The sequence below is a fragment of the Canis aureus genome, chromosome 13, assembly GCF_053574225.1.
Source record: "Canis aureus isolate CA01 chromosome 13, VMU_Caureus_v.1.0, whole genome shotgun sequence".
Lineage (NCBI taxonomy): Eukaryota > Metazoa > Chordata > Mammalia > Carnivora > Canidae > Canis > Canis aureus.
The window spans coordinates 40,643,003-40,656,383 of record NC_135623.1 but is presented as its reverse complement, the minus strand read 5'-3'; the positions used below and the strand labels follow the sequence as shown (position 1 = coordinate 40,656,383).

At 40.8% G+C, this 13,381-nt stretch overlaps 1 protein-coding gene and 1 long non-coding RNA gene across 12 annotated transcripts in view; one reads left to right on the top strand and one right to left on the bottom strand.

The window, feature by feature from the left end:
• The window catches only part of CRADD (CARD and death domain containing adaptor protein), a 177,856-nt gene that overhangs the window by 19,122 nt on the left and 145,353 nt on the right, over window positions 1-13,381 (bottom strand). The window lies entirely within an intron of this gene.
• On the top strand, window positions 2,722-13,319 carry LOC144282323 (uncharacterized). Of its 4 annotated transcripts, none has more exons than XR_013350735.1 (4): window positions 2,722-2,791; window positions 3,288-3,394; window positions 6,863-7,115; window positions 12,668-13,319. It is a non-coding gene; the product is annotated as an uncharacterized LOC144282323 (long non-coding RNA). The 4 variants fall into 4 exon arrangements; XR_013350734.1 differs by having other exon boundaries at window positions 2,744-2,791; window positions 3,268-3,394; XR_013350732.1 differs by lacking the exon at window positions 2,722-2,791 and adding an exon at window positions 2,798-3,008.

Sequence of the window (13,381 nt, the reverse complement as noted above, 5' to 3'; positions counted from 1 at the left end):
TCACAAAAATCCCCAAAGTCCTGAGATATAAGGACACCAGAGATTTCCTTAAACCAAAGCGAGGTGCAGTATAATACGGCAGTGAGAAGCTTCCGTGCTCAGGGCCCTGCCGTCCCCATGCTGGGCACAGACTGACCCGAGCACTGCCATGACACTCTGCAGGGCGCTAGCCCTTGGCCACCCCCCTCCTGCACTTGGAAGGGCCCGAGCCTGGCTTAGTGCTCTGCTGCCGTCACCTTGCAATTCTTCATCCTGCTCCAACAGGCTCTGCACCTGCATTTTGTGCAGGGCCCCACAAATGATGTAGCTAGTCCTGCTTAGAGGAACTGGAGGGGTTGTGCCAAAAACATGTTCTGTCCCCAGAGCCTAACACGTCGTGTGCTCATAAATATTTTCGAAATGAATGAACTTCACTTCCACAGTCATGTGGGTGACAAATGCTCATACTTCTGCTTTTACCTAAACTTCTACACTTGAAACTTACAGAGTTAGGATGTGCCTTAGACTTTGAATTTTTGAAATAGGACATATACAATTTTCTACAAAATCTCCACACAGAAGAAGCAAAGAAAGAAGCCAGCAGCTAGGCGACTTTTCTACCTCAGTTTCTAATACCTTGGCTCCATCTATACACTTGGTTATGACCTCGATCCCCTCACACTCACTCATTCACACACACACGCGTGCACATATACACCTTTTCCTGAGGAGGTTTGGGACTTATTGGCACTCTGAAGAAAACAAATTTATAGCACATACGAAAAAAGCAATTCAAGGGTGTCTGGGTGGCTAGGTCAGTTAGCATCTGCCTTTGGCTCAGGTCACGATCCGGGGGTCCTGGGATCGAGTCCCGTGTCAGGCTCCCTCCTCGACAGGGAGCCTGCTTCTCCCTCTCTCTCTGGTGTTCCCCCCACTTGTGCTCTCTGCCTGTCAAATAAATACATAAAGTCATTTTTTTAAATAAAAAAAAGCAATTCGAGTGCAATTCCTGAAATCTGTTGGAGTAACAGTAGACAAGTAAGAGACACATTTGAAAAAACATTCTGACATACATTTTTTTGTTGTGGTAAAATATACATAGTATAAACTTTACCATCTTAGCCACTTTAGACCTACAGCCTAGTAGCATGAGGTACATGCACGCTGTTATGCTGAACACATCATCCGTCTCCAGGCCTTGTCATCACCCCCGACTCAATACCCAACAATCGGCTCCCAGTCCCTGCTGACCCCCAGCCCCTGGTAACCACTGTCTACTCTCTGCTTCTATGAACTTGACCATTCTGAGCACCTCACATAAGGAGAATTATCAAATATGTTTTCTTTTGTATTGGTTTTGTTTTGCCTCATGTAATGTCTTCAAAGTTCACCCCTGTCATAGCCTGTGTCAAAACTTCGTTCTTCTAAGAGGCCAAGTAACATTTCACTAGGAGTACAAGCCACATCGTGTTTATCTATTACCTGTCAATGGCCATTTCGGTTATTTCAGATATATTTTTAAAACAAATATATAGGGTGTCTGGGTGGCTCAGTTGGTTAAGCGTCTGCCTCTGCTCAGGTGATGATCCCTGGGATCCTGGGATCGAGTCCCACACTGGGATCCCTCCCCCACAGGGAGCCTGCTCTTCCCTCTCCCTCTGCCTACTGCTGCTCCCTGCTTGTGCTGTCAAGTAAATACATAAAATCCTTTTAAAAAGTAAATTACACATATATATATGTATATATATACATTATATATATATACACACACATAATTTTTTATACTTCCTTGAAAGCTTTTCCATTTTACAACATGCAGCCGAAACCTTGATGATGATGGGGCTGATTTCTCTCAGCACTCGTGAGCTAGCCAGCACTTCCTGCTCATATAGCCTAGGAGATCTTCTGTGATCGTGAAGAGAAAGGCACAAGAAAGAAGAAAGGTAACCTCTCTGGAGGTAAGCCTTTGGTCACACCTGGGTTTATCAGCAGTGTATCAGAAATGTCCACTGCACACCCACACAGCCAGCAGGAACGTGAACCTTAAAAAAGGTTGCATGGATGCACAGATGCATTCATCAAGAGTTTTACAGTCCCGGAGAAAACCCAAATCACAGTATTATTTTGCCTTGAAGCTGACTCAGGCAAGTGAGATACGGAGCCTCTCTCAAGGAAAGTTATTTTTTCACTCCCAGAGCTTGTGGTGTATGCGGGATGAGGTGTGGGGTGAAAGAGTTGATGTGAATGCTCGCATCTGTGGCCTATCTATTATGGAACATGCCAACCTTGTTACCATATTATATTTACTCAAGTCGGTAAAGGCCTCAATAAACCAAACAACAATCCAAATATTGAACAACAGTGTCTGGTGGGGTCTGGTGATAGTTTTCCTTCCTTCCTATTTCTGTTCATCTATCACATATTTGTAGAGCACCTACTACACATGTGGCAGCCATCCTTTTAGTCACGACAAAAGTGAGCAAGCCTGGGAAGGAGGCCATACACTTGCAAACAATAAACAGGCACATAAACAAGATGACTTCAGAGCGTGCCGGTCCTACCAGGGACATAATGGAGGAGATATGAGGGTGAAGGTGCACCACTTCCTTGTTTGGACTTCCTCCTCCCTATCTCACGTGTTTAGTAGTAGCTAGATATTCACATCCAACGCTCTGAAGAGAAATCTAATCTGGAAATAGAGATTTAGAACTCTGGGTGGCACGTGAAGTCATAAAGGGGGATGAAGAATCTTGGGGAATTATGTGTTATAACAAGACCAAACACTGATCTCTAGAGACATCAACATTCCAGGGTGAGCACGGTAGGAAGAAACAGAAAGGGAGAGCCAGGCATGTCCAAGGAGAGGGAGAGTCTTTGGAGAAAGGGTGTGGCCAACAGGGCCAACCAGAGATCCACTACCAGAAGTCCCACTGCAGATGTGGCTGGTGATTCAACCACTGGCTGGCACTGGTTGTTACCCAGGCAACGGCATCCTGTTCTTTGAATAGGTCTGGTTTTGCTGTGTGGAGGTAAGGGGAGGGAGGGGGAACGAGGAGATGGCAGGGGTGTAGGACACAGAATCGGCAAAGGTTTCCCGATGAAGATTAGCCTCAGCAAAATTCTACAGAAGTTGGCCAGTTGCCAAGATTGGAGGAGAAAATATTCTAGACAGAGGAGTAGCAAGGGAACATCCTGGCAACTGCCTGCCCTCTACTGTGCCCGGACTGTGGGGGAAAGTCATGAGCACACAGAAGACTCCAGTGTGACAGACTTTCCGTCTTATTCCAGAGTTGATGTTTTCTTTCAAGGCAATAGGGATCCACCAGGACATTTCAAGCAGAGGGCTGATCTGCTTAAATTTGCATCTTGGGCTGATCACCCTGGCAACAGAGAGAGGCTGTTGCATTAATTCAAGGTGAGAAATTACTAAAGCCTGTGGCAGTGAGGGGGGATTTGTGATATACCGAGGAAAAACTTTCAGGGCGTTTTACATTTACCGGCAAAATTAGATGTTGACGCCCGAAGTCAGGCTCTACGGCCAGGACTGCTAGTAACAGAATTTCCGGTCATTAGCTGGGCACATGGCTCCCCAACATAAGAGCTGCGTGTCCCACCTTCCTTGCAAGGGCCACTAAGTTGTGTCCGATCACTTGGAGGTGCATGAGTCACAATCTGGGAGCCTTCTTTGTAAATCACCTACTCCCTACCCTTTGCCCCTCTTCGTTACCTTTTCCTCCTTCCTCATGGAACTAGGGCAACCATCTTGGACCCTGAGAGGACCATGACCTTAAGAATAGAGGTCAAACATAGCAGAGAAACAAGACAGAAGGAGTTTGGGTCCCTGAAGGCTTCTTGGAGCAGAGCATCTGTGTTGAGTAAGGGACAGGCAGGGCTGGGGAGGGAGGGTTAGGTAGGGGGCCATGGAATCAAGCTCACAAAAAATCGCAAAAATGTGGAGATGAAAGGAAATCAGAGGTAAACAAACCAGACCATCTTGTCCCAGGTGTCAGAGGTGGGGTCTGGTTATAACAGCTACTCTACTCAGGACCAACAGAGAAATACTAGACCCTAAAAGGGAAATGGGCCATTAAAGATGTTATCTCTAGTTCTTACTCAATGGTGCTATCAATAAAGATGATAAAAGGATTTAGGTTCCTTGGTTAGCTTTCAATAAAAGATCCACCCTACAAGCCCCCAGTGGCAGCCCTGTGGGGACCCCTCTCACTCCTGAGAGCTTTCTCTGTTTCCTAGCTTAATAAAACTCTACAGCTTTACTCACTCCTTTGTCCATGAGATTCATTCTTTGACTTCATGAGACAAGAACCTGGCTCTCCTGCTTCAGCTGGAGAGGATGAGGGTGGGGGGATGAGGTAACTGGGTGATGGACATGAAGGAGGGCACATGACATAATGGGTGTTATATTAGTCTGCTGAATCACTGACCTCTACCTAGGAAATAAAAAATACATTGTATATTAATTGAATTTAAGTAAAATTTTTTTAAAATAAGCTTATATAAAAATGATAAACTGAGGACCAAAACAGCATCATCATGAAATTCATAAATAAATTGGAAACACCAAAGCATAGAATTAACATGATTTAAATTTATCTATATTCAGGAAAGACTTAAGGTAAACAGAGATAAAAGGCAGAATTTAAAGTATTTGGAGAGAAATGAGGACTATGAAGGACCTCATCTATCACAGTAGAGAGGAAATCAACACTTCTCTAAAATGGAGATGGCAGCAGTCAGGACAGACTGTTCTCTATGGTAGGAAAGAAGCCCTAAATCGCAGTGACTTAAGAGAACAAGATTTCATTTCTCTCTCACACGCCCACCACTGTAGGCCCGCCTAGCTCTTCAGGACAGTACATCCAGGAGCTGGTTCTGCATTCTCTGCTGCATTGATACCATACTTCTCCCATTCACTTGGGCATCCATGCTCAATAAGATGCAAAGAAAAGAGATAAGAGATCGGGCAATCAAACACAGCAATCCACAAGTGACCTTCTGCTCACTTCCATTCCCATTTTGTGACTAAAGCAAGTCAGTCATAAGGTCCTACCTAACTTGAAGAGAGTGAGGAAATAGGATTCTCTTCCATCTCAGGATGCGGAGAGACCTGGGTGAAGAGCACTAATGTCTACCAAGAAACATTAATGGGGGAAAAGAAAAACAAAACAAGTTCTTTATCATCTCTTAACCACAGAAGAAAAAAACATTTCTAACCATGAAAAAAATCTCTTTATTCAATTTACAGTAATTTATTTGTATTCACTTACTTTCTTTTACTTTAGTTAAATTTAAATAAAATTAAATGTAAAAATCAGCATGTATCATATATTCCTACTTTTCTAAAAGCATTTTTTTCTTTTCTTTCTTCCTTTCTTCCTTTCATCCACCTATCCATACATTTTCCCATCCATGCTTAAAGAGATGTCCAACAGGATGCACACTTTTTTTTGAGGCTTATTTCTAAGTGATAGGATTTGTGATCTTTATACTTTTCTGCACTCCTTGGATTCTTTATAATGAACATGTATCATTTTTATAAACATAGCAGAATCATTATTAGAATATGAATGAATGATAAATAACACTTTACCTTCTATTGTTAAGTCTTAAAATCACTAGACAGTAAAAAAAGAGATAAACGAAGCTTTACATTGCTATAGGAAAGGAAGGGGAATTAAAGGAATAGAAAATGTGGTATTTCATGATCATTATATCCTGTTTGAAATTATAAAATGGGTAAATGCTGATAGCTTCAGGCCATGTAGCTGGTTTGATCGGTTAACATGTAAAGGACATACATTTCTGTCTTGCCAATTTCTTTAAAAGTCTTCTGTATCTCATTCAGGATAGCTGTTGATAAATGTCAGGGCTGATACAGGTCATTCCCACCAAATATACAGCTGTTTGTTGAGTTTAAAAGAGATGCTCTACAGAAATGAAGTTTTTTTTTTCCTATTTAAAAATATGGACACTAAACACAAAAAAGAACAATTAATAAACTGAAAAGGAAAAATGATAACTTCTAATCATCAGAGCCCATTTATCCATTAGGCACAGTGGGGACAGGGATGAGAGAGCCCATGAGAGCCCACAATACTTTTTGAAGCCCATGAAAATGTTTTATTTTAAAATGAGAAGAAAACATGAGCTTTAGGTCAAAGACAATGTTTGAATACATAATAATATATTCATCTTTATAGCAACAGTCATAAAACATCATTTTTAATATTTTCTTATGGAGGAAGGGGTCACAAAGGCAAGAGTGCCTCCAGCCCATGCAAGTCATAATGCAGCCCTGTTTCTAGTATTTCTAAGTTACAAATTTACTGGCAGGTGGCAAAAATTACTTGGCTTATCGAAACATGCTTAAAAACTACCTTTTGAAATTAAAAAGAGTGTTGTTGTTGAGAGACAAAATTCCAAAGTGCCTTGTAGAGTATCCAGAGTGCGTAAGTCACGAAGGCAAAGTCTCAACATTAATGACAGCGCTGCTTTTTCACAGGCGATAAGCAAATGACTTTAAAGATTCCTTTATATGAACGTTCCATTATACAGATATGAATTCTGAGTTTTCCCCTTTTCTAAATAGCCAAAATGCACCCATTAATCACATTATTTCCCACATATGACTGTTCTTAAAAATTTTCAAAATTGTTTAGAAATATCTGTAACTCAATTTTAGTCTTCAAGATCAAAACATCAACATTTAAACTGATACCCAACAAGCTGCCCCTAGGGTCCCTTGATATTATCTTTGCGGCTAGTGCCTGGCAGTAAAGAGTAAAGAGAGTTAATTTAAGAAGCTTTGATTGTAATATTATAAATTATAAAATAACACCTCTGATAGATATGCTTTCCTTATCAGCACTAAACCTGCCTAGAAGAAGGATAAGATCACTAATGAGTGCTTACAGACAGCTGGCTCCAGACATCAAAAGTACATTTATTTGATGGAGTTCCACTGGGTTGAACCGCTTAGTGATAAGACCAAAGAAATAAAAGGAGGTGAAGATCATGTCAATTTGCCAAGCAAAATCTTTCAAAGCTATGACACAACAATAATCTTAAAAGTGAAACTTTCAGTCCTCTTACCAGCAACGGAGGCAGAGGGAGAGAAGGTAGGTTTTTTAAACTGCTGTCTTCCCACAGTCGGAAGAGACTATGAATGTGGTGATTAACATAATCAAGAAATAAAATAGTTTGGATTGATGGAATGATACTAACAAGATTTCTTTTGTGTTGGGATAAATGTGACATCCCCTCAAGCTCAGAAAATCAAGTATAAAGGTACAGAATGTTTTCAGCTTGTCTTAAAATGCAGTTCAGGAGGAGAGATTCAGATGTCTTAATTGCCTGCAAATGCAGTAGGAACCTAGCACACGCACACACACACACATACAAACAAACCAAAAAAATCACGTGAGTTTAGAGTCAGAAACAAGAAAGATGACAGTCTCACAGAACTAGCATTAGACCACTTCCCAATGAATGATCTAAGCACATTATATGGACAGAGATGCGGACCTCTGAGTCTCAGACATTATAGGGACCCTGATGCAGGGTCTACCCGAAGACATTCACGTGCAAGCACACATGACATCAGTGGAGGGCATCTGGCATCTGCCACAGTGAACTATGAGTTTTACTAAGACAGAAACTGTGTGTGTGTCTTATTCACTGTGAGGACCTAGTATGTGTCTCGTACTAACAGCTCCTAAGAAATATCCTTTAAGACCTTAGCTTTTAAAAATGTATGGAGGAGTTGCACATTATACAGGGGACACATTCCAAACAGCTTGCATAATGCCAGACTACCCTGGCAAAGCACAGGAGCACTGCCATGTACCAAGAGCTATGCACAAAGATCATTCCGCTTGGCTTCAGAACTTTGTGGTTTTTGACAAAATTCTAATTTTCTAGGAATTGCATGACTTCAAAGTTTGTGCCTAAAGTGAAACTTACTGTGAAATTTTTATCGATTAACTCAAAGATGCCTAACTTCACATAAAATGGAATGGTAGTCTGAAAACAGATATGTTGATTCAGCAAATATTAATTGAGGCCTACTATGCTGGTGGGTGCTTTTTAGTGCCTAATGATACAGCAGGGTGCAAATTTAGCTATTTATGCAAATTGTTTGCAGTATGCCAAAAGCACTTCCATGAAACTTTGGGCATGAAAACTACCCATCTAGACTATTTCATTTATTTCACCAGGAAAATAACTCAGGAAATAAAATCAGAGGAATTCAGGTCACTTGCTCATTCTCACAATTCCCTGGTGAAGAAGCACCAAAGAGTGATCTTTAGATGCCTATCCTAGTAGGTATTCAGTGTCTACTTATACTTGGAAGTCAGCAGCTGAAGTTAACAATTTATGAAAAGATCTCAGAAATAACATGGGGTCATCATTAAAGATTCTTTTAATCTCCTTGTTACTCTCAAAAACTGGAAAATCTTCCAGACTACATTTCTGTTTTTTAACCAAAAATTTATTTTACAAAAAATACATGTATCAGAAGCAGGTATGTGTGTGCAATACTGAATGAAAAGTTTAACAAAACAAAAAATACTTACCTTTAGTATATGATATCCTATTTTATTTTAATCCTGATTCAACCATTAAATTGATCTCACGTTCCACAAATAGGTAGCAAACAGAAATCTGATGAACATTGTTCTAGTGTACATTCAGCTGGCTAATTTCTAGTCTCTATTCAATAATTAACTCATATGTCACCTCCTCAGAGAAGCCTTTCAGAACTCTTCCAAGTATCATCAACCATGCCCTTCCAGGAAGCCTGAAATGAGGGACAGTGAGAATACAGCAGAGGAGCAGATGCAGGAGAGAATGGGAGGTGGCACTAGAATGTCTATGCTGCATCTAAGCCCCACACTAGATAGAGCAGGAGCCCCTTGACCACAGGGGCAGAAAGGATCCTTCCCACCACCAATCAATTTCCTGGGCACTGAGCACTTCCTAGCACAACATGAGTACTCAATAAGCAATTGTTGAAATAAATCCTTTAGGGACCTGATGATAGAGGTGACCCTGAAAGCAAATAAAAATGTCCATCCATCAGAAGCTGCGCACTGGTAGCCAATGGACTTAATTTGGCCCACAGATGTGTTCCATTTGGCCTACACTGTTCAAAAAACTACACAGACAGCATTTGAAAATTGGGAGCTTTCACAAAATTCCAGATTTGTGGCTTTGCTTGTCAGTTGAGCAGAGTCATCCTCATGCTGGTTACCCCCCAACATAAACTCTCTCCCACAATGCATGTGAAAACCCAGTGGCTAGGCTGCTCTCCTTTGTCTGGGATGGCTCAGGCCCTACAGGTGTTTGATTTGTGACTCCAGTACCAAGCAACAGGCTACAATTGGTGAATGAGCCTGTAGCCATTGGGGGAAAGAAGAGAGCATAGCAAAAGGGAGCTTTCTCTCTCCAGAAAGCACAGATCCTCCCAATTATCTGTGATCTTTTCCCAGGGGTGAAAAACTGCCTGAGATAATTGTCTTATTCTCTGCCTCTGGGAGGAGATTTTTTTTTAAAGGGTAAATTTATAGGAAATAAAGACCAGAATTAGAACATTTTCTTTTTCTTTGTATCCTTTGGCACTGAATAACACCATTTTGCACAGGTGGGTTTTCAATAAACTTGGAAGTGAGACTGTGGAAAATTTTTTAAATTCTGTACTGGTCTCAACATTCAAGTTGTTCAGATATAAAAGTGATGTTTGAATACCTTCCTTCCATGGACACAGCCCCATGAGAGCCCAACAACTCTCAATCGAAATCACTTTCAATCAAAATCCCAGCATATTTTTAAATAGGAATTGACAAGCTAATTCTAAAACTTATACAGAGATGTGAAGGAACTACAATAGCTAAAATAATTTCGAAAAAGAACAAAGTTGGAGAATTACACTAGATTTCAAGACTCACTCTTAAAGAAATGAAGAAAGTGTGAAATTTGTGAAAAGACAGAGAAATAGATCAATGTGATGGCCTAAAGTCCAGAAACAGATCTACACCTATATGAACGATAAATTTTCAACACAGGTGCATAGGTAATCCAGCAGAGAAAGGAGAGTCTTTTCCACAAATGATGGGGAAACAATCAGCTATATAGATGCACAAGTGAAAAGGAAAAGAACTTCAATCTACACTTCGTGCCATATACTAATTTTAACTCAAAATGGGTCAGAGTCCCCAATGAAAAACCTGTAACTATATTAACTTCCTGAAGAAAACATTAGCTGGAGAACATGTGCAACTTTAGCTTAGGTAAAGATTTCTTAGAAATGACACCAAAAGCAAGACCCATAAGAAAACAAGATGTCATCAAAATGTAAAACTTCTGTTCTTTGGAAGGTACTACTAAGAAAATGAAATGACAAACTACAGATCGGAAGAAAACATTTGCAAGTTATACATCTTACAAAGGACTTACATACAGTACAAAGAATTCTCTAAACTTAATAAGAAAACAACCCAATTTAAAAATGCCGAAGATCTGAGCAGACACTTTAGCTAAAAAGATATAGAGATGGCAAATAAATACATGAAAAGTGCCCGACATCGTTAGTCAATGACATGCAAATGAAAACCACAGTGAGATACCACTATATGCCTATTAAAATGCTGAAAATTAAGACATATACAATGTTGGAAAGGATGTGAAAGAATTCAAACTTTCAGGCCCTGCTGGTGGGAACATATAATGGGATAACCACTCCGGAAACCAGTATGGCAGTCTCTTAAAAAGTTAAATATACCTACCACAAAACCCAGCAATTCCACTCCTAGGTGTTTATCAAAGAGAAAGCAAAGCCTGTGTCCGTACAAAGACTTGTACGTGAATGTTCACAGCAGACTTATTTGTAAGAGCTAACAATACAAGTGTCTATCAACAGTGGAAAAACACCAACAAGTGAAAAAACAAACTCTGGTATATCTGCACAATGAAATACTATTCTGTAACAAAAAGAGAGGAAATATTGATATACACTCAACATGAACGAATCTAAAAATAACTGTGCTGAGTGAAAGAAGCCAGGCAAGAAAGAGTATTGTATATGTTCATTTTTAGAACATTCTATAAAATGAAACTAATAACAGAGAGCGTGTTTGCCTGGGGATGGGGCAGAGGAAAATGAGGATATTTTGGGGGGTGATATGTTATTTGGTTGTAGTGATGATTTCGTGGGTATATATATGTGTCAGAACTCATCAAATTATACACTAAGAATATGTGCAGTTTACTGTACGCCAATTATACCTCAATAAAATGATTTGTCTAAAAAAACAAAACAAAACCGAAACAATGGAACAACACTCAGATATGCTGTCTCCTTCTTGTCCCCTAACCCCACATCACTGTATTAGGTCCTCTTTCCTAGACTTTCCCATAGCACTGCCCACTGACCCCACTGCAGCCTTTGTCACTGTGTATAGTTATCATCTAGCCATTAAGTTGAGCCATGTGAAACTGCCAATGTTCTACCATTTCTGACCTAAAAATGGCAATCTCACATGGCTCAACCTAAATGCTTTCTTATCAACCATACCTGATGGCGAATTCTCTGAGGTTCAAGGACAGTCTGGCCCAAGGATGTTTCCTAAGTGAATGTGCTGCCACTCTGGAAATCCTTTTCTCTCCAGCTAGCCCCTCTCTCTATTGGGTCATCACAAGTAGCCAAGAAAAAAGGCTCTGGGGACCCTACCTTTACATACTCATCCCTTTTATCCACTTAAAATCACTCAAACACTCTGTACTGTAAAACCTCCTTTTTGCATAATTTGAAAACTTCCCATTTGAAAATGATCTTTCAAAGCAACAGAAATATACCCCTAGGTGCTGGAAGCAGAGGATGTAGCTTTGAAAATGTAAAAAGTGTTAAACATTTAAAGCAACCATAAATCAAAGGAAAACTCTGATTCCAGACATCTCTCTGAGGAAAAATTCCAGAGGCTGCAGCACTTTAAAATAATATCATGTGCTCTGGCCCCAGCCTTGGCTGCTTCTCCCTTGGAACAACAAAGAGAACGGTGCCAGCTATTACAGGCGGTCTTGTTATATAATGCAGTTAATCGCACATCCTCTTCCCTATGGGGTTTAACCCAAGTTTCACAGTGGTCCATTTTATTTAGCATTGATAGTTTTATTCGTTTCATATTAAAGAGATCTTTCCACAAAATTGGCTGCTCTCTCAGCCTTGGCTTGAGAAGGAAAAATAGATCTGAATTAAAAATCTGTGCAACAGATGGACCTCAGTTACAAAAAATATCTCTGGCTTCAGAAGTTCCTCACAGAGGCAGGTGTGAAGCCTGTTAGTAAGTTCTTGGCTTTCAGATTTTCCTGAAGACAATGAACCCTTCCATTTATGCATTTAAGGCAGAACAGAACATAAAAACACAGAGCTCCATAAATACGTGTCAGATGCTGGGGATGCATTCGCCTCACTAATTTGGTCATTTCAAAGGAACTCTGCTTTTATCAATGGGAAAAACAATACCACGGGGCAGGATGGAGGAGGAGGGAGGCCACGGCTGGCTGCTGTCCTATGTGGCTGGGGCCCTGGGCAGGGAAGGGTCTGAGAGGTGGGGAGAAATGTACCTGACAACGTGCTTACTCTTCCTTGCTGTAACGGCTCTCTCTCTTCCAGGAAGGGGCTGAGAAAAAGCTGCACCAAAGAGGTTCTCCTGGCCTCCCTATTTCCCCTCCTAGCTACTGGGTGGATAACAGAGAAGCAAGATAAGTCATTTCACTTTCCACTATGACTACTGTGACAAATGCCCCACTCCAAGCTTATCAGTGGTTTCAAATACAGCCCTGGGTGGTTTCAGAAAGTTCTCATGTCAGTGCATTCCCTCCCTGGATCACTTTAAAACAGAAGAGGAAAGGTAATGAAAATACTATTAAAGCCATCATCATGGGACAGGTGTTATCATGGTTTTCTTTCTATAAAGAAGGTTAATATTAGGAGAAGCTGAATGACTTTCTCCTAATCACCCAGCCTAAGAAGCGACAGCCTAGTTTCAAACCCTGGTCTGTCTGGCTCTGGGATCTGCTCTCCCAATGAGTCTCTGTGCTCTGCTGTCTCATCTGATGAGAAGATGAGTGTCGACAAATCCTTTGAGAAAGAAAGACTGCTGGGCAGTAATTTTGTACTGGTTCAAATATAGTTCCCAAACTGTCCAGATACCCAGAGACACCTATTAAATGGTTGAGCCCAGAGCCAATGTGGAGATTGTTAGCAGAGAAGAAATTACTCATTTTATGGCCTTAGTGTCAGGGGAAGGTGTATTTTAATAAATAATATAGGGGATCCCTGGGTGGCACAGCGGTTTGGCGCCTGCCTTTGGCCCAGGGCGCGATC